General features: G+C 37.6%; 27 non-coding genes across 27 annotated transcripts; 14 read left to right on the top strand and 13 right to left on the bottom strand.

The window, feature by feature from the left end:
• Positions 1-1,989: 1,989 nt before the first annotated feature.
• Trnaw-cca (transfer RNA tryptophan (anticodon CCA)) lies at positions 1,990-2,061 on the top strand. The gene has a single exon. It is a non-coding gene; the product is annotated as a tRNA-Trp (tRNA).
• A 550-nt stretch (positions 2,062-2,611) lies between these two features.
• Trnas-aga (transfer RNA serine (anticodon AGA)) lies at positions 2,612-2,693 on the bottom strand. Its single transcript has one exon. It is a non-coding gene; the product is annotated as a tRNA-Ser (tRNA).
• A 403-nt stretch (positions 2,694-3,096) lies between these two features.
• Positions 3,097-3,168, top strand: Trnaw-cca (transfer RNA tryptophan (anticodon CCA)). The gene has a single exon. It is a non-coding gene; the product is annotated as a tRNA-Trp (tRNA).
• Positions 3,169-3,718: 550 nt separating this feature from the next.
• Positions 3,719-3,800, bottom strand: Trnas-aga (transfer RNA serine (anticodon AGA)). The gene has a single exon. It is a non-coding gene; the product is annotated as a tRNA-Ser (tRNA).
• Positions 3,801-4,203: 403 nt separating this feature from the next.
• On the top strand, positions 4,204-4,275 carry Trnaw-cca (transfer RNA tryptophan (anticodon CCA)). The gene has a single exon. It is a non-coding gene; the product is annotated as a tRNA-Trp (tRNA).
• Positions 4,276-4,825: 550 nt separating this feature from the next.
• On the bottom strand, positions 4,826-4,907 carry Trnas-aga (transfer RNA serine (anticodon AGA)). Its single transcript has one exon. It is a non-coding gene; the product is annotated as a tRNA-Ser (tRNA).
• Positions 4,908-5,310: 403 nt separating this feature from the next.
• On the top strand, positions 5,311-5,382 carry Trnaw-cca (transfer RNA tryptophan (anticodon CCA)). Its single transcript has one exon. It is a non-coding gene; the product is annotated as a tRNA-Trp (tRNA).
• A 550-nt stretch (positions 5,383-5,932) lies between these two features.
• On the bottom strand, positions 5,933-6,014 carry Trnas-aga (transfer RNA serine (anticodon AGA)). The gene has a single exon. It is a non-coding gene; the product is annotated as a tRNA-Ser (tRNA).
• A 403-nt stretch (positions 6,015-6,417) lies between these two features.
• Positions 6,418-6,489, top strand: Trnaw-cca (transfer RNA tryptophan (anticodon CCA)). Its single transcript has one exon. It is a non-coding gene; the product is annotated as a tRNA-Trp (tRNA).
• A 550-nt stretch (positions 6,490-7,039) lies between these two features.
• Trnas-aga (transfer RNA serine (anticodon AGA)) lies at positions 7,040-7,121 on the bottom strand. Its single transcript has one exon. It is a non-coding gene; the product is annotated as a tRNA-Ser (tRNA).
• A 403-nt stretch (positions 7,122-7,524) lies between these two features.
• Positions 7,525-7,596, top strand: Trnaw-cca (transfer RNA tryptophan (anticodon CCA)). The gene has a single exon. It is a non-coding gene; the product is annotated as a tRNA-Trp (tRNA).
• Positions 7,597-8,146: 550 nt separating this feature from the next.
• Trnas-aga (transfer RNA serine (anticodon AGA)) lies at positions 8,147-8,228 on the bottom strand. Its single transcript has one exon. It is a non-coding gene; the product is annotated as a tRNA-Ser (tRNA).
• Positions 8,229-8,631: 403 nt separating this feature from the next.
• Trnaw-cca (transfer RNA tryptophan (anticodon CCA)) lies at positions 8,632-8,703 on the top strand. The gene has a single exon. It is a non-coding gene; the product is annotated as a tRNA-Trp (tRNA).
• A 550-nt stretch (positions 8,704-9,253) lies between these two features.
• On the bottom strand, positions 9,254-9,335 carry Trnas-aga (transfer RNA serine (anticodon AGA)). Its single transcript has one exon. It is a non-coding gene; the product is annotated as a tRNA-Ser (tRNA).
• A 403-nt stretch (positions 9,336-9,738) lies between these two features.
• On the top strand, positions 9,739-9,810 carry Trnaw-cca (transfer RNA tryptophan (anticodon CCA)). Its single transcript has one exon. It is a non-coding gene; the product is annotated as a tRNA-Trp (tRNA).
• Positions 9,811-10,360: 550 nt separating this feature from the next.
• On the bottom strand, positions 10,361-10,442 carry Trnas-aga (transfer RNA serine (anticodon AGA)). The gene has a single exon. It is a non-coding gene; the product is annotated as a tRNA-Ser (tRNA).
• A 403-nt stretch (positions 10,443-10,845) lies between these two features.
• Trnaw-cca (transfer RNA tryptophan (anticodon CCA)) lies at positions 10,846-10,917 on the top strand. The gene has a single exon. It is a non-coding gene; the product is annotated as a tRNA-Trp (tRNA).
• Positions 10,918-11,467: 550 nt separating this feature from the next.
• Trnas-aga (transfer RNA serine (anticodon AGA)) lies at positions 11,468-11,549 on the bottom strand. Its single transcript has one exon. It is a non-coding gene; the product is annotated as a tRNA-Ser (tRNA).
• Positions 11,550-11,952: 403 nt separating this feature from the next.
• Trnaw-cca (transfer RNA tryptophan (anticodon CCA)) lies at positions 11,953-12,024 on the top strand. Its single transcript has one exon. It is a non-coding gene; the product is annotated as a tRNA-Trp (tRNA).
• A 551-nt stretch (positions 12,025-12,575) lies between these two features.
• Trnas-aga (transfer RNA serine (anticodon AGA)) lies at positions 12,576-12,657 on the bottom strand. Its single transcript has one exon. It is a non-coding gene; the product is annotated as a tRNA-Ser (tRNA).
• Positions 12,658-13,060: 403 nt separating this feature from the next.
• On the top strand, positions 13,061-13,132 carry Trnaw-cca (transfer RNA tryptophan (anticodon CCA)). Its single transcript has one exon. It is a non-coding gene; the product is annotated as a tRNA-Trp (tRNA).
• A 550-nt stretch (positions 13,133-13,682) lies between these two features.
• On the bottom strand, positions 13,683-13,764 carry Trnas-aga (transfer RNA serine (anticodon AGA)). Its single transcript has one exon. It is a non-coding gene; the product is annotated as a tRNA-Ser (tRNA).
• Positions 13,765-14,167: 403 nt separating this feature from the next.
• On the top strand, positions 14,168-14,239 carry Trnaw-cca (transfer RNA tryptophan (anticodon CCA)). The gene has a single exon. It is a non-coding gene; the product is annotated as a tRNA-Trp (tRNA).
• Positions 14,240-14,790: 551 nt separating this feature from the next.
• On the bottom strand, positions 14,791-14,872 carry Trnas-aga (transfer RNA serine (anticodon AGA)). The gene has a single exon. It is a non-coding gene; the product is annotated as a tRNA-Ser (tRNA).
• Positions 14,873-15,275: 403 nt separating this feature from the next.
• Trnaw-cca (transfer RNA tryptophan (anticodon CCA)) lies at positions 15,276-15,347 on the top strand. The gene has a single exon. It is a non-coding gene; the product is annotated as a tRNA-Trp (tRNA).
• A 550-nt stretch (positions 15,348-15,897) lies between these two features.
• Positions 15,898-15,979, bottom strand: Trnas-aga (transfer RNA serine (anticodon AGA)). The gene has a single exon. It is a non-coding gene; the product is annotated as a tRNA-Ser (tRNA).
• Positions 15,980-16,381: 402 nt separating this feature from the next.
• On the top strand, positions 16,382-16,452 carry Trnaw-cca (transfer RNA tryptophan (anticodon CCA)). Its single transcript has one exon. It is a non-coding gene; the product is annotated as a tRNA-Trp (tRNA).
• The last annotated feature ends 291 nt before the right edge of the window (positions 16,453-16,743 follow it).

Genomic DNA, 16,743 nt, shown 5'->3' with positions numbered 1-16,743 from the left:
CGTCAAACTGTGACATATCGGGAAAAGATACATTTTTCGACTGATTTTTATCATTCAAACTGATTTAATTTGAAAACGAGTTCATGGACCCCTATTTTTCAAAACAGCAATTTGTTTCATATTGCAGGGAGATTATGTGACCCAAATTTGATAAAACTGTAAATAGAGGATTTTTTTTAATTTTGATAAACATGCAGCAAAAAATGACGTATTTTCCTCAATTTATGAACATTTGATAAATATGAGTTATTTCTGAATAAAAAATGGTTATTTTTTTAGGATACTTATAAAATACAGAAATTACTGATCATTTAACAAAAAACTATTTGTGTTTATCTTTTATAACAAAAAAGTTATGTCTTTCTTTCGAAAAAGAAATTACGGCCACAAATCTGAATTTTGAGAAAATATACAAAATTTCGACCTCATTTTACTCAAAAAGTAGCACATGAAGGTATATTTTTTATTACATATTTAATTTAATCAAGTAAAAAATAGCCTATATGCAAATTTTCACGAACTTGTAAATACAGGATCAAAACTGTATCGTATGCCCTTAAACACGTTAAACACGTTATACACGTTAAACACGTTAAACTCGTTACAGTTAAAGGAAATTAAACCTAGTACACGATTGAGGATAAACCTGTTCATTTATGAAAATGAATGTAATTATAGGACTGTGCATCATAAAATTTCATTGATTTCTTTGATATGACAGTACTAATGATACAGACCATTTATCATTTCAATTGGATTGTTTGACATAATTTTGTAATACCATATACAATACTATCATTAGTTTATGTCTATGGTTTCTTGCAGATTTACTAATTATTTACTTTTCCTGAATATGAACTCCAAGGTAAATTATATTTTGAAATTCCATTATTATTTTCTTAATTTTCCTGGTATTTCTATAGGGCGAATTCCACATGTGTAGTAAACGTATTTTATTAGGTTTGAAAGCCAATGTGGAACAAAACTAAATATTTCGGATGAATTTAAGAATGTAGCTAGGATTATTTACCAATTACTTTTTTAAAAACAAAAACATGAATTTGTTTACAACACATCTTTTCTACTTCTGTCAATGAATTATTATCATAAAAAACACATTTATTAATCTGCATATTTATCTCATTTATAAGCTACCATCAAAGGTTAAAAGTACCTGACTATGTTTACTTGCAATATTGCTGCGATTAGTTGAATGACTAAAACGGTTGAATTTATTGAAATTATGTTAAACGTCTGATTTATAGCGGGCATGATTTTTTCATTTACCACTTTAATCAAATACTCACAAAGCTAAGGAAATTGATTAGTAATGGGTTTAAAACACGATTATCGCCCTTAAATTTTCGTTGTCCTCGAATAAAGTCCCTAAAGTAAATAGTGTATTTCGCTTATGTTTTTCATGGAACATTCCCAACAACTTTATACATGGTTTATGCAAACAGAAGAAAGTACTAGTGTTAAATATGCTTGTATAAATATAAGCATTTTAAAGTAAAGGTAAAGTAGTAATTTGGTTGTCTTAAATGGGTACGCCTAAAGATAAATCTAATGACCAAAACGACGACTTGATACATACGTCCAAAATTAACTACTTTATACTTAATACCAGATGCGGCAACAACCTGTCGTAAGTGCCACATCGTCATACGGAAGTCATCTGATAAGTTCTTAATATTCCATTGGCAAGTCTGAATAAGGAAACTTAGTCTTTGTTAAATTAAAGTAACTAGAGTTAAATTCCAAACAATTTGAAGTTGTAGCCGCAGGCGATATTTTCAATATTCAAGGTTGTCTTGTACATTTTGTCTATAAATTATCATGCTTGATTCGTGTTGAATCGTATATATTTTTCAAAATTAAGGAAAACACGATTTTATTATTTTACAGCCAAAGGGAGGGGTACAAGTTTAGTAGGATCGATAATAACCTGAGCGTTATAGACTAAAAATTCCATTTGGTTGGAAGAAGGACTCCGTGGCGCAACGGTAGCGCGTCTGACTCCAGATCAGAAGGTTGCGTGTTCGAATCACGTCGGGGTCATATGTATTTTTGCTGCAATTTTCTAGAAATGTTGATAAGGTCTCACATTCAACGTTTGTGTCAATGGAAAGGCACTGATTGCAAACTGTGTGAGTGAAAGCGAGACTTACTTCATGCCTGTTTATTGTTCAAGTTACATGTCATGAAACACAAAGTTTCTCACATACGTTACTCTTACTTCATATCGAACAGTTTTCCTTCAATAGCAATTTAATTTCAGACGGAAGAAAGGAAAGTTCACGATTTTTTTTTTATCAAAATCAAAGTATTTACTGGCGAATCACCGTTTATCTCCTCGAAATTGTCAGGATTGATCCTGACAATGTGTCCCTTTTCTTCCTCGATGCATGATATCCTTACGATCTTCCTCAGTCACCGGTTAAGCCGAATGAACTCTGTCATACAACAACTGCATTCATTGCGAATGGTCGTTTTCAGGACAATGTCTATCTGCGGTTAGCTTATCGATAACTTTGATTCCTACTTGTCTTTGAGCGCGTTCAGTGAGCAGTGTGTGATTCATTACAAAAAGTTGATACCAAAAAGTCTGCGTCGTCGACAGGATTCGAACCTGTGCGGGGAGACCCCAATAGATTTCTAGTCTATCGCCTTAACCACTCGGCCACGACGACTTGATACATACGTCCAAAATTAACTACTTTATACTTAATACCAGATGCGGCAACAACCTGTCGTAAGTGCCACATCGTCATACGGAAGTCATCTGATAAGTTCTTAATATTCCATTGGCAAGTCTGAATAAGGAAACTTAGTCTTTGTTAAATTAAAGTAACTAGAGTTAAATTCCAAACAATTTGAAGTTGTAGCCGCAGGCGATATTTTCAATATTCAAGGTTGTCTTGTACATTTTGTCTATAAATTATCATGCTTGATTCGTGTTGAATCGTATATATTTTTCAAAATTAAGGAAAACACGATTTTATTATTTTACAGCCAAAGGGAGGGGTACAAGTTTAGTAGGATCGATAATAACCTGAGCGTTATAGACTAAAAATTCCATTTGGTTGGAAGAAGGACTCCGTGGCGCAACGGTAGCGCGTCTGACTCCAGATCAGAAGGTTGCGTGTTCGAATCACGTCGGGGTCATATGTATTTTTGCTGCAATTTTCTAGAAATGTTGATAAGGTCTCACATTCAACGTTTGTGTCAATGGAAAGGCACTGATTGCAAACTGTGTGAGTGAAAGCGAGACTTACTTCATGCCTGTTTATTGTTCAAGTTACATGTCATGAAACACAAAGTTTCTCACATACGTTACTCTTACTTCATATCGAACAGTTTTCCTTCAATAGCAATTTAATTTCAGACGGAAGAAAGGAAAGTTCACGATTTTTTTTTTATCAAAATCAAAGTATTTACTGGCGAATCACCGTTTATCTCCTCGAAATTGTCAGGATTGATCCTGACAATGTGTCCCTTTTCTTCCTCGATGCATGATATCCTTACGATCTTCCTCAGTCACCGGTTAAGCCGAATGAACTCTGTCATACAACAACTGCATTCATTGCGAATGGTCGTTTTCAGGACAATGTCTATCTGCGGTTAGCTTATCGATAACTTTGATTCCTACTTGTCTTTGAGCGCGTTCAGTGAGCAGTGTGTGATTCATTACAAAAAGTTGATACCAAAAAGTCTGCGTCGTCGACAGGATTCGAACCTGTGCGGGGAGACCCCAATAGATTTCTAGTCTATCGCCTTAACCACTCGGCCACGACGACTTGATACATACGTCCAAAATTAACTACTTTATACTTAATACCAGATGCGGCAACAACCTGTCGTAAGTGCCACATCGTCATACGGAAGTCATCTGATAAGTTCTTAATATTCCATTGGCAAGTCTGAATAAGGAAACTTAGTCTTTGTTAAATTAAAGTAACTAGAGTTAAATTCCAAACAATTTGAAGTTGTAGCCGCAGGCGATATTTTCAATATTCAAGGTTGTCTTGTACATTTTGTCTATAAATTATCATGCTTGATTCGTGTTGAATCGTATATATTTTTCAAAATTAAGGAAAACACGATTTTATTATTTTACAGCCAAAGGGAGGGGTACAAGTTTAGTAGGATCGATAATAACCTGAGCGTTATAGACTAAAAATTCCATTTGGTTGGAAGAAGGACTCCGTGGCGCAACGGTAGCGCGTCTGACTCCAGATCAGAAGGTTGCGTGTTCGAATCACGTCGGGGTCATATGTATTTTTGCTGCAATTTTCTAGAAATGTTGATAAGGTCTCACATTCAACGTTTGTGTCAATGGAAAGGCACTGATTGCAAACTGTGTGAGTGAAAGCGAGACTTACTTCATGCCTGTTTATTGTTCAAGTTACATGTCATGAAACACAAAGTTTCTCACATACGTTACTCTTACTTCATATCGAACAGTTTTCCTTCAATAGCAATTTAATTTCAGACGGAAGAAAGGAAAGTTCACGATTTTTTTTTTATCAAAATCAAAGTATTTACTGGCGAATCACCGTTTATCTCCTCGAAATTGTCAGGATTGATCCTGACAATGTGTCCCTTTTCTTCCTCGATGCATGATATCCTTACGATCTTCCTCAGTCACCGGTTAAGCCGAATGAACTCTGTCATACAACAACTGCATTCATTGCGAATGGTCGTTTTCAGGACAATGTCTATCTGCGGTTAGCTTATCGATAACTTTGATTCCTACTTGTCTTTGAGCGCGTTCAGTGAGCAGTGTGTGATTCATTACAAAAAGTTGATACCAAAAAGTCTGCGTCGTCGACAGGATTCGAACCTGTGCGGGGAGACCCCAATAGATTTCTAGTCTATCGCCTTAACCACTCGGCCACGACGACTTGATACATACGTCCAAAATTAACTACTTTATACTTAATACCAGATGCGGCAACAACCTGTCGTAAGTGCCACATCGTCATACGGAAGTCATCTGATAAGTTCTTAATATTCCATTGGCAAGTCTGAATAAGGAAACTTAGTCTTTGTTAAATTAAAGTAACTAGAGTTAAATTCCAAACAATTTGAAGTTGTAGCCGCAGGCGATATTTTCAATATTCAAGGTTGTCTTGTACATTTTGTCTATAAATTATCATGCTTGATTCGTGTTGAATCGTATATATTTTTCAAAATTAAGGAAAACACGATTTTATTATTTTACAGCCAAAGGGAGGGGTACAAGTTTAGTAGGATCGATAATAACCTGAGCGTTATAGACTAAAAATTCCATTTGGTTGGAAGAAGGACTCCGTGGCGCAACGGTAGCGCGTCTGACTCCAGATCAGAAGGTTGCGTGTTCGAATCACGTCGGGGTCATATGTATTTTTGCTGCAATTTTCTAGAAATGTTGATAAGGTCTCACATTCAACGTTTGTGTCAATGGAAAGGCACTGATTGCAAACTGTGTGAGTGAAAGCGAGACTTACTTCATGCCTGTTTATTGTTCAAGTTACATGTCATGAAACACAAAGTTTCTCACATACGTTACTCTTACTTCATATCGAACAGTTTTCCTTCAATAGCAATTTAATTTCAGACGGAAGAAAGGAAAGTTCACGATTTTTTTTTTATCAAAATCAAAGTATTTACTGGCGAATCACCGTTTATCTCCTCGAAATTGTCAGGATTGATCCTGACAATGTGTCCCTTTTCTTCCTCGATGCATGATATCCTTACGATCTTCCTCAGTCACCGGTTAAGCCGAATGAACTCTGTCATACAACAACTGCATTCATTGCGAATGGTCGTTTTCAGGACAATGTCTATCTGCGGTTAGCTTATCGATAACTTTGATTCCTACTTGTCTTTGAGCGCGTTCAGTGAGCAGTGTGTGATTCATTACAAAAAGTTGATACCAAAAAGTCTGCGTCGTCGACAGGATTCGAACCTGTGCGGGGAGACCCCAATAGATTTCTAGTCTATCGCCTTAACCACTCGGCCACGACGACTTGATACATACGTCCAAAATTAACTACTTTATACTTAATACCAGATGCGGCAACAACCTGTCGTAAGTGCCACATCGTCATACGGAAGTCATCTGATAAGTTCTTAATATTCCATTGGCAAGTCTGAATAAGGAAACTTAGTCTTTGTTAAATTAAAGTAACTAGAGTTAAATTCCAAACAATTTGAAGTTGTAGCCGCAGGCGATATTTTCAATATTCAAGGTTGTCTTGTACATTTTGTCTATAAATTATCATGCTTGATTCGTGTTGAATCGTATATATTTTTCAAAATTAAGGAAAACACGATTTTATTATTTTACAGCCAAAGGGAGGGGTACAAGTTTAGTAGGATCGATAATAACCTGAGCGTTATAGACTAAAAATTCCATTTGGTTGGAAGAAGGACTCCGTGGCGCAACGGTAGCGCGTCTGACTCCAGATCAGAAGGTTGCGTGTTCGAATCACGTCGGGGTCATATGTATTTTTGCTGCAATTTTCTAGAAATGTTGATAAGGTCTCACATTCAACGTTTGTGTCAATGGAAAGGCACTGATTGCAAACTGTGTGAGTGAAAGCGAGACTTACTTCATGCCTGTTTATTGTTCAAGTTACATGTCATGAAACACAAAGTTTCTCACATACGTTACTCTTACTTCATATCGAACAGTTTTCCTTCAATAGCAATTTAATTTCAGACGGAAGAAAGGAAAGTTCACGATTTTTTTTTTATCAAAATCAAAGTATTTACTGGCGAATCACCGTTTATCTCCTCGAAATTGTCAGGATTGATCCTGACAATGTGTCCCTTTTCTTCCTCGATGCATGATATCCTTACGATCTTCCTCAGTCACCGGTTAAGCCGAATGAACTCTGTCATACAACAACTGCATTCATTGCGAATGGTCGTTTTCAGGACAATGTCTATCTGCGGTTAGCTTATCGATAACTTTGATTCCTACTTGTCTTTGAGCGCGTTCAGTGAGCAGTGTGTGATTCATTACAAAAAGTTGATACCAAAAAGTCTGCGTCGTCGACAGGATTCGAACCTGTGCGGGGAGACCCCAATAGATTTCTAGTCTATCGCCTTAACCACTCGGCCACGACGACTTGATACATACGTCCAAAATTAACTACTTTATACTTAATACCAGATGCGGCAACAACCTGTCGTAAGTGCCACATCGTCATACGGAAGTCATCTGATAAGTTCTTAATATTCCATTGGCAAGTCTGAATAAGGAAACTTAGTCTTTGTTAAATTAAAGTAACTAGAGTTAAATTCCAAACAATTTGAAGTTGTAGCCGCAGGCGATATTTTCAATATTCAAGGTTGTCTTGTACATTTTGTCTATAAATTATCATGCTTGATTCGTGTTGAATCGTATATATTTTTCAAAATTAAGGAAAACACGATTTTATTATTTTACAGCCAAAGGGAGGGGTACAAGTTTAGTAGGATCGATAATAACCTGAGCGTTATAGACTAAAAATTCCATTTGGTTGGAAGAAGGACTCCGTGGCGCAACGGTAGCGCGTCTGACTCCAGATCAGAAGGTTGCGTGTTCGAATCACGTCGGGGTCATATGTATTTTTGCTGCAATTTTCTAGAAATGTTGATAAGGTCTCACATTCAACGTTTGTGTCAATGGAAAGGCACTGATTGCAAACTGTGTGAGTGAAAGCGAGACTTACTTCATGCCTGTTTATTGTTCAAGTTACATGTCATGAAACACAAAGTTTCTCACATACGTTACTCTTACTTCATATCGAACAGTTTTCCTTCAATAGCAATTTAATTTCAGACGGAAGAAAGGAAAGTTCACGATTTTTTTTTTATCAAAATCAAAGTATTTACTGGCGAATCACCGTTTATCTCCTCGAAATTGTCAGGATTGATCCTGACAATGTGTCCCTTTTCTTCCTCGATGCATGATATCCTTACGATCTTCCTCAGTCACCGGTTAAGCCGAATGAACTCTGTCATACAACAACTGCATTCATTGCGAATGGTCGTTTTCAGGACAATGTCTATCTGCGGTTAGCTTATCGATAACTTTGATTCCTACTTGTCTTTGAGCGCGTTCAGTGAGCAGTGTGTGATTCATTACAAAAAGTTGATACCAAAAAGTCTGCGTCGTCGACAGGATTCGAACCTGTGCGGGGAGACCCCAATAGATTTCTAGTCTATCGCCTTAACCACTCGGCCACGACGACTTGATACATACGTCCAAAATTAACTACTTTATACTTAATACCAGATGCGGCAACAACCTGTCGTAAGTGCCACATCGTCATACGGAAGTCATCTGATAAGTTCTTAATATTCCATTGGCAAGTCTGAATAAGGAAACTTAGTCTTTGTTAAATTAAAGTAACTAGAGTTAAATTCCAAACAATTTGAAGTTGTAGCCGCAGGCGATATTTTCAATATTCAAGGTTGTCTTGTACATTTTGTCTATAAATTATCATGCTTGATTCGTGTTGAATCGTATATATTTTTCAAAATTAAGGAAAACACGATTTTATTATTTTACAGCCAAAGGGAGGGGTACAAGTTTAGTAGGATCGATAATAACCTGAGCGTTATAGACTAAAAATTCCATTTGGTTGGAAGAAGGACTCCGTGGCGCAACGGTAGCGCGTCTGACTCCAGATCAGAAGGTTGCGTGTTCGAATCACGTCGGGGTCATATGTATTTTTGCTGCAATTTTCTAGAAATGTTGATAAGGTCTCACATTCAACGTTTGTGTCAATGGAAAGGCACTGATTGCAAACTGTGTGAGTGAAAGCGAGACTTACTTCATGCCTGTTTATTGTTCAAGTTACATGTCATGAAACACAAAGTTTCTCACATACGTTACTCTTACTTCATATCGAACAGTTTTCCTTCAATAGCAATTTAATTTCAGACGGAAGAAAGGAAAGTTCACGATTTTTTTTTTATCAAAATCAAAGTATTTACTGGCGAATCACCGTTTATCTCCTCGAAATTGTCAGGATTGATCCTGACAATGTGTCCCTTTTCTTCCTCGATGCATGATATCCTTACGATCTTCCTCAGTCACCGGTTAAGCCGAATGAACTCTGTCATACAACAACTGCATTCATTGCGAATGGTCGTTTTCAGGACAATGTCTATCTGCGGTTAGCTTATCGATAACTTTGATTCCTACTTGTCTTTGAGCGCGTTCAGTGAGCAGTGTGTGATTCATTACAAAAAGTTGATACCAAAAAGTCTGCGTCGTCGACAGGATTCGAACCTGTGCGGGGAGACCCCAATAGATTTCTAGTCTATCGCCTTAACCACTCGGCCACGACGACTTGATACATACGTCCAAAATTAACTACTTTATACTTAATACCAGATGCGGCAACAACCTGTCGTAAGTGCCACATCGTCATACGGAAGTCATCTGATAAGTTCTTAATATTCCATTGGCAAGTCTGAATAAGGAAACTTAGTCTTTGTTAAATTAAAGTAACTAGAGTTAAATTCCAAACAATTTGAAGTTGTAGCCGCAGGCGATATTTTCAATATTCAAGGTTGTCTTGTACATTTTGTCTATAAATTATCATGCTTGATTCGTGTTGAATCGTATATATTTTTCAAAATTAAGGAAAACACGATTTTATTATTTTACAGCCAAAGGGAGGGGTACAAGTTTAGTAGGATCGATAATAACCTGAGCGTTATAGACTAAAAATTCCATTTGGTTGGAAGAAGGACTCCGTGGCGCAACGGTAGCGCGTCTGACTCCAGATCAGAAGGTTGCGTGTTCGAATCACGTCGGGGTCATATGTATTTTTGCTGCAATTTTCTAGAAATGTTGATAAGGTCTCACATTCAACGTTTGTGTCAATGGAAAGGCACTGATTGCAAACTGTGTGAGTGAAAGCGAGACTTACTTCATGCCTGTTTATTGTTCAAGTTACATGTCATGAAACACAAAGTTTCTCACATACGTTACTCTTACTTCATATCGAACAGTTTTCCTTCAATAGCAATTTAATTTCAGACGGAAGAAAGGAAAGTTCACGATTTTTTTTTTATCAAAATCAAAGTATTTACTGGCGAATCACCGTTTATCTCCTCGAAATTGTCAGGATTGATCCTGACAATGTGTCCCTTTTCTTCCTCGATGCATGATATCCTTACGATCTTCCTCAGTCACCGGTTAAGCCGAATGAACTCTGTCATACAACAACTGCATTCATTGCGAATGGTCGTTTTCAGGACAATGTCTATCTGCGGTTAGCTTATCGATAACTTTGATTCCTACTTGTCTTTGAGCGCGTTCAGTGAGCAGTGTGTGATTCATTACAAAAAGTTGATACCAAAAAGTCTGCGTCGTCGACAGGATTCGAACCTGTGCGGGGAGACCCCAATAGATTTCTAGTCTATCGCCTTAACCACTCGGCCACGACGACTTGATACATACGTCCAAAATTAACTACTTTATACTTAATACCAGATGCGGCAACAACCTGTCGTAAGTGCCACATCGTCATACGGAAGTCATCTGATAAGTTCTTAATATTCCATTGGCAAGTCTGAATAAGGAAACTTAGTCTTTGTTAAATTAAAGTAACTAGAGTTAAATTCCAAACAATTTGAAGTTGTAGCCGCAGGCGATATTTTCAATATTCAAGGTTGTCTTGTACATTTTGTCTATAAATTATCATGCTTGATTCGTGTTGAATCGTATATATTTTTCAAAATTAAGGAAAACACGATTTTATTATTTTACAGCCAAAGGGAGGGGTACAAGTTTAGTAGGATCGATAATAACCTGAGCGTTATAGACTAAAAATTCCATTTGGTTGGAAGAAGGACTCCGTGGCGCAACGGTAGCGCGTCTGACTCCAGATCAGAAGGTTGCGTGTTCGAATCACGTCGGGGTCATATGTATTTTTGCTGCAATTTTCTAGAAATGTTGATAAGGTCTCACATTCAACGTTTGTGTCAATGGAAAGGCACTGATTGCAAACTGTGTGAGTGAAAGCGAGACTTACTTCATGCCTGTTTATTGTTCAAGTTACATGTCATGAAACACAAAGTTTCTCACATACGTTACTCTTACTTCATATCGAACAGTTTTCCTTCAATAGCAATTTAATTTCAGACGGAAGAAAGGAAAGTTCACGATTTTTTTTTTATCAAAATCAAAGTATTTACTGGCGAATCACCGTTTATCTCCTCGAAATTGTCAGGATTGATCCTGACAATGTGTCCCTTTTCTTCCTCGATGCATGATATCCTTACGATCTTCCTCAGTCACCGGTTAAGCCGAATGAACTCTGTCATACAACAACTGCATTCATTGCGAATGGTCGTTTTCAGGACAATGTCTATCTGCGGTTAGCTTATCGATAACTTTGATTCCTACTTGTCTTTGAGCGCGTTCAGTGAGCAGTGTGTGATTCATTACAAAAAGTTGATACCAAAAAGTCTGCGTCGTCGACAGGATTCGAACCTGTGCGGGGAGACCCCAATAGATTTCTAGTCTATCGCCTTAACCACTCGGCCACGACGACTTGATACATACGTCCAAAATTAACTACTTTATACTTAATACCAGATGCGGCAACAACCTGTCGTAAGTGCCACATCGTCATACGGAAGTCATCTGATAAGTTCTTAATATTCCATTGGCAAGTCTGAATAAGGAAACTTAGTCTTTGTTAAATTAAAGTAACTAGAGTTAAATTCCAAACAATTTGAAGTTGTAGCCGCAGGCGATATTTTCAATATTCAAGGTTGTCTTGTACATTTTGTCTATAAATTATCATGCTTGATTCGTGTTGAATCGTATATATTTTTCAAAATTAAGGAAAACACGATTTTATTATTTTACAGCCAAAGGGAGGGGTACAAGTTTAGTAGGATCGATAATAACCTGAGCGTTATAGACTAAAAATTCCATTTGGTTGGAAGAAGGACTCCGTGGCGCAACGGTAGCGCGTCTGACTCCAGATCAGAAGGTTGCGTGTTCGAATCACGTCGGGGTCATATGTATTTTTGCTGCAATTTTCTAGAAATGTTGATAAGGTCTCACATTCAACGTTTGTGTCAATGGAAAGGCACTGATTGCAAACTGTGTGAGTGAAAGCGAGACTTACTTCATGCCTGTTTATTGTTCAAGTTACATGTCATGAAACACAAAGTTTCTCACATACGTTACTCTTACTTCATATCGAACAGTTTTCCTTCAATAGCAATTTAATTTCAGACGGAAGAAAGGAAAGTTCACGATTTTTTTTTTTATCAAAATCAAAGTATTTACTGGCGAATCACCGTTTATCTCCTCGAAATTGTCAGGATTGATCCTGACAATGTGTCCCTTTTCTTCCTCGATGCATGATATCCTTACGATCTTCCTCAGTCACCGGTTAAGCCGAATGAACTCTGTCATACAACAACTGCATTCATTGCGAATGGTCGTTTTCAGGACAATGTCTATCTGCGGTTAGCTTATCGATAACTTTGATTCCTACTTGTCTTTGAGCGCGTTCAGTGAGCAGTGTGTGATTCATTACAAAAAGTTGATACCAAAAAGTCTGCGTCGTCGACAGGATTCGAACCTGTGCGGGGAGACCCCAATAGATTTCTAGTCTATCGCCTTAACCACTCGGCCACGACGACTTGATACATACGTCCAAAATTAACTACTTTATACTTAATACCAGATGCGGCAACAACCTGTCGTAAGTGCCACATCGTCATACGGAAGTCATCTGATAAGTTCTTAATATTCCATTGGCAAGTCTGAATAAGGAAACTTAGTCTTTGTTAAATTAAAGTAACTAGAGTTAAATTCCAAACAATTTGAAGTTGTAGCCGCAGGCGATATTTTCAATATTCAAGGTTGTCTTGTACATTTTGTCTATAAATTATCATGCTTGATTCGTGTTGAATCGTATATATTTTTCAAAATTAAGGAAAACACGATTTTATTATTTTACAGCCAAAGGGAGGGGTACAAGTTTAGTAGGATCGATAATAACCTGAGCGTTATAGACTAAAAATTCCATTTGGTTGGAAGAAGGACTCCGTGGCGCAACGGTAGCGCGTCTGACTCCAGATCAGAAGGTTGCGTGTTCGAATCACGTCGGGGTCATATGTATTTTTGCTGCAATTTTCTAGAAATGTTGATAAGGTCTCACATTCAACGTTTGTGTCAATGGAAAGGCACTGATTGCAAACTGTGTGAGTGAAAGCGAGACTTACTTCATGCCTGTTTATTGTTCAAGTTACATGTCATGAAACACAAAGTTTCTCACATACGTTACTCTTACTTCATATCGAACAGTTTTCCTTCAATAGCAATTTAATTTCAGACGGAAGAAAGGAAAGTTCACGATTTTTTTTTTATCAAAATCAAAGTATTTACTGGCGAATCACCGTTTATCTCCTCGAAATTGTCAGGATTGATCCTGACAATGTGTCCCTTTTCTTCCTCGATGCATGATATCCTTACGATCTTCCTCAGTCACCGGTTAAGCCGAATGAACTCTGTCATACAACAACTGCATTCATTGCGAATGGTCGTTTTCAGGACAATGTCTATCTGCGGTTAGCTTATCGATAACTTTGATTCCTACTTGTCTTTGAGCGCGTTCAGTGAGCAGTGTGTGATTCATTACAAAAAGTTGATACCAAAAAGTCTGCGTCGTCGACAGGATTCGAACCTGTGCGGGGAGACCCCAATAGATTTCTAGTCTATCGCCTTAACCACTCGGCCACGACGACTTGATACATACGTCCAAAATTAACTACTTTATACTTAATACCAGATGCGGCAACAACCTGTCGTAAGTGCCACATCGTCATACGGAAGTCATCTGATAAGTTCTTAATATTCCATTGGCAAGTCTGAATAAGGAAACTTAGTCTTTGTTAAATTAAAGTAACTAGAGTTAAATTCCAAACAATTTGAAGTTGTAGCCGCAGGCGATATTTTCAATATTCAAGGTTGTCTTGTACATTTTGTCTATAAATTATCATGCTTGATTCGTGTTGAATCGTATATATTTTTCAAAATTAAGGAAAACACGATTTTATTATTTTACAGCCAAAGGGAGGGGTACAAGTTTAGTAGGATCGATAATAACCTGAGCGTTATAGACTAAAAATTCCATTTGGTTGGAAGAAGGACTCCGTGGCGCAACGGTAGCGCGTCTGACTCCAGATCAGAAGGTTGCGTGTTCGAATCACGTCGGGGTCATATGTATTTTTGCTGCAATTTTCTAGAAATGTTGATAAGGTCTCACATTCAACGTTTGTGTCAATGGAAAGGCACTGATTGCAAACTGTGTGAGTGAAAGCGAGACTTACTTCATGCCTGTTTATTGTTCAAGTTACATGTCATGAAACACAAAGTTTCTCACATACGTTACTCTTACTTCATATCGAACAGTTTTCCTTCAATAGCAATTTAATTTCAGACGGAAGAAAGGAAAGTTCACGATTTTTTTTTTTATCAAAATCAAAGTATTTACTGGCGAATCACCGTTTATCTCCTCGAAATTGTCAGGATTGATCCTGACAATGTGTCCCTTTTCTTCCTCGATGCATGATATCCTTACGATCTTCCTCAGTCACCGGTTAAGCCGAATGAACTCTGTCATACAACAACTGCATTCATTGCGAATGGTCGTTTTCAGGACAATGTCTATCTGCGGTTAGCTTATCGATAACTTTGATTCCTACTTGTCTTTGAGCGCGTTCAGTGAGCAGTGTGTGATTCATTACAAAAAGTTGATACCAAAAAGTCTGCGTCGTCGACAGGATTCGAACCTGTGCGGGGAGACCCCAATAGATTTCTAGTCTATCGCCTTAACCACTCGGCCACGACGACTTGATACATACGTCCAAAATTAACTACTTTATACTTAATACCAGATGCGGCAACAACCTGTCGTAAGTGCCACATCGTCATACGGAAGTCATCTGATAAGTTCTTAATATTCCATTGGCAAGTCTGAATAAGGAAACTTAGTCTTTGTTAAATTAAAGTAACTAGAGTTAAATTCCAAACAATTTGAAGTTGTAGCCGCAGGCGATATTTTCAATATTCAAGGTTGTCTTGTACATTTTGTCTATAAATTATCATGCTTGATTCGTGTTGAATCGTATATATTTTTCAAAATTAAGGAAAACACGATTTTATTATTTTACAGCCAAAGGGAGGGGTACAAGTTTAGTAGGATCGATAATAACCTGAGCGTTATAGACTAAAAATTCCATTTGGTTGGAAGAAGGACTCCGTGGCGCAACGGTAGCGCGTCTGACTCCAGATCAGAAGGTTGCGTGTTCGAATCACGTCGGGGTCATATGTATTTTTGCTGCAATTTTCTAGAAATGTTGATAAGGTCTCACATTCAACGTTTGTGTCAATGGAAAGGCACTGATTGCAAACTGTGTGAGTGAAAGCGAGACTTACTTCATGCCTGTTTATTGTTCAAGTTACATGTCATGAAACACAAAGTTTCTCACATACGTTACTCTTACTTCATATCGAACAGTTTTCCTTCAATAGCAATTTAATTTCAGACGGAAGAAAGGAAAGTTCACGATTTTTTTTTTATCAAAATCAAAGTATTTACTGGCGAATCACCGTTTATCTCCTCGAAATTGTCAGGATTGATCCTGACAATGTGTCCCTTTTCTTCCTCGATGCATGATATCCTTACGATCTTCCTCAGTCACCGGTTAAGCCGAATGAACTCTGTCATACAACAACTGCATTCATTGCGAATGGTCGTTTTCAGGACAATGTCTATCTGCGGTTAGCTTATCGATAACTTTGATTCCTACTTGTCTTTGAGCGCGTTCAGTGAGCAGTGTGTGATTCATTACAAAAAGTTGATACCAAAAAGTCTGCGTCGTCGACAGGATTCGAACCTGTGCGGGGAGACCCCAATAGATTTCTAGTCTATCGCCTTAACCACTCGGCCACGACGACTTGATACATACGTCCAAAATTAACTACTTTATACTTAATACCAGATGCGGCAACAACCTGTCGTAAGTGCCACATCGTCATACGGAAGTCATCTGATAAGTTCTTAATATTCCATTGGCAAGTCTGAATAAGGAAACTTAGTCTTTGTTAATTAAAGTAACTAGAGTTAAATTCCAAACAATTTGAAGTTGTAGCCGCAGGCGATATTTTCAATATTCAAGGTTGTCTTGTACATTTTGTCTATAAATTATCATGCTTGATTCGTGTTGAATCGTATATATTTTTCAAAATTAAGGAAAACACGATTTTATTATTTTACAGCCAAAGGGAGGGGTACAAGTTTAGTAGGATCGATAATAACCTGAGCGTTATAGACTAAAAATTCCATTTGGTTGGAAGAAGGACTCCGTGCGCAACGGTAGCGCGTCTGACTCCAGATCAGAAGGTTGCGTGTTCGAATCACGTCGGGGTCATATGTATTTTTGCTGCAATTTTCTAGAAATGTTGATAAGGTCTCACATTCAACGTTTGTGTCAATGGAAAGGCACTGATTGCAAACTGTGTGAGTGAAAGCGAGACTTACTTCATGCCTGTTTATTGTTCAAGTTACATGTCATGAAACACAAAGTTTCTCACATACGTTACTCTTACTTCATATCGAACAGTTTTCCTTCAATAGCAATTTAATTTCAGACGGAAGAAAGGAAAGTTCACGATTTTTTTTTTATCAAAATCAAAGTATTTACTGGCGAATCACCGTTTAT

The sequence above is a fragment of the Mytilus trossulus genome, chromosome 11 (genome assembly GCF_036588685.1).
Source record: "Mytilus trossulus isolate FHL-02 chromosome 11, PNRI_Mtr1.1.1.hap1, whole genome shotgun sequence".
Taxonomy (NCBI): domain Eukaryota; kingdom Metazoa; phylum Mollusca; class Bivalvia; order Mytilida; family Mytilidae; genus Mytilus; species Mytilus trossulus.
The sequence above is the reverse complement of the archived record's forward strand: the minus strand, read 5'-3'. Positions and strand labels throughout refer to the sequence as shown.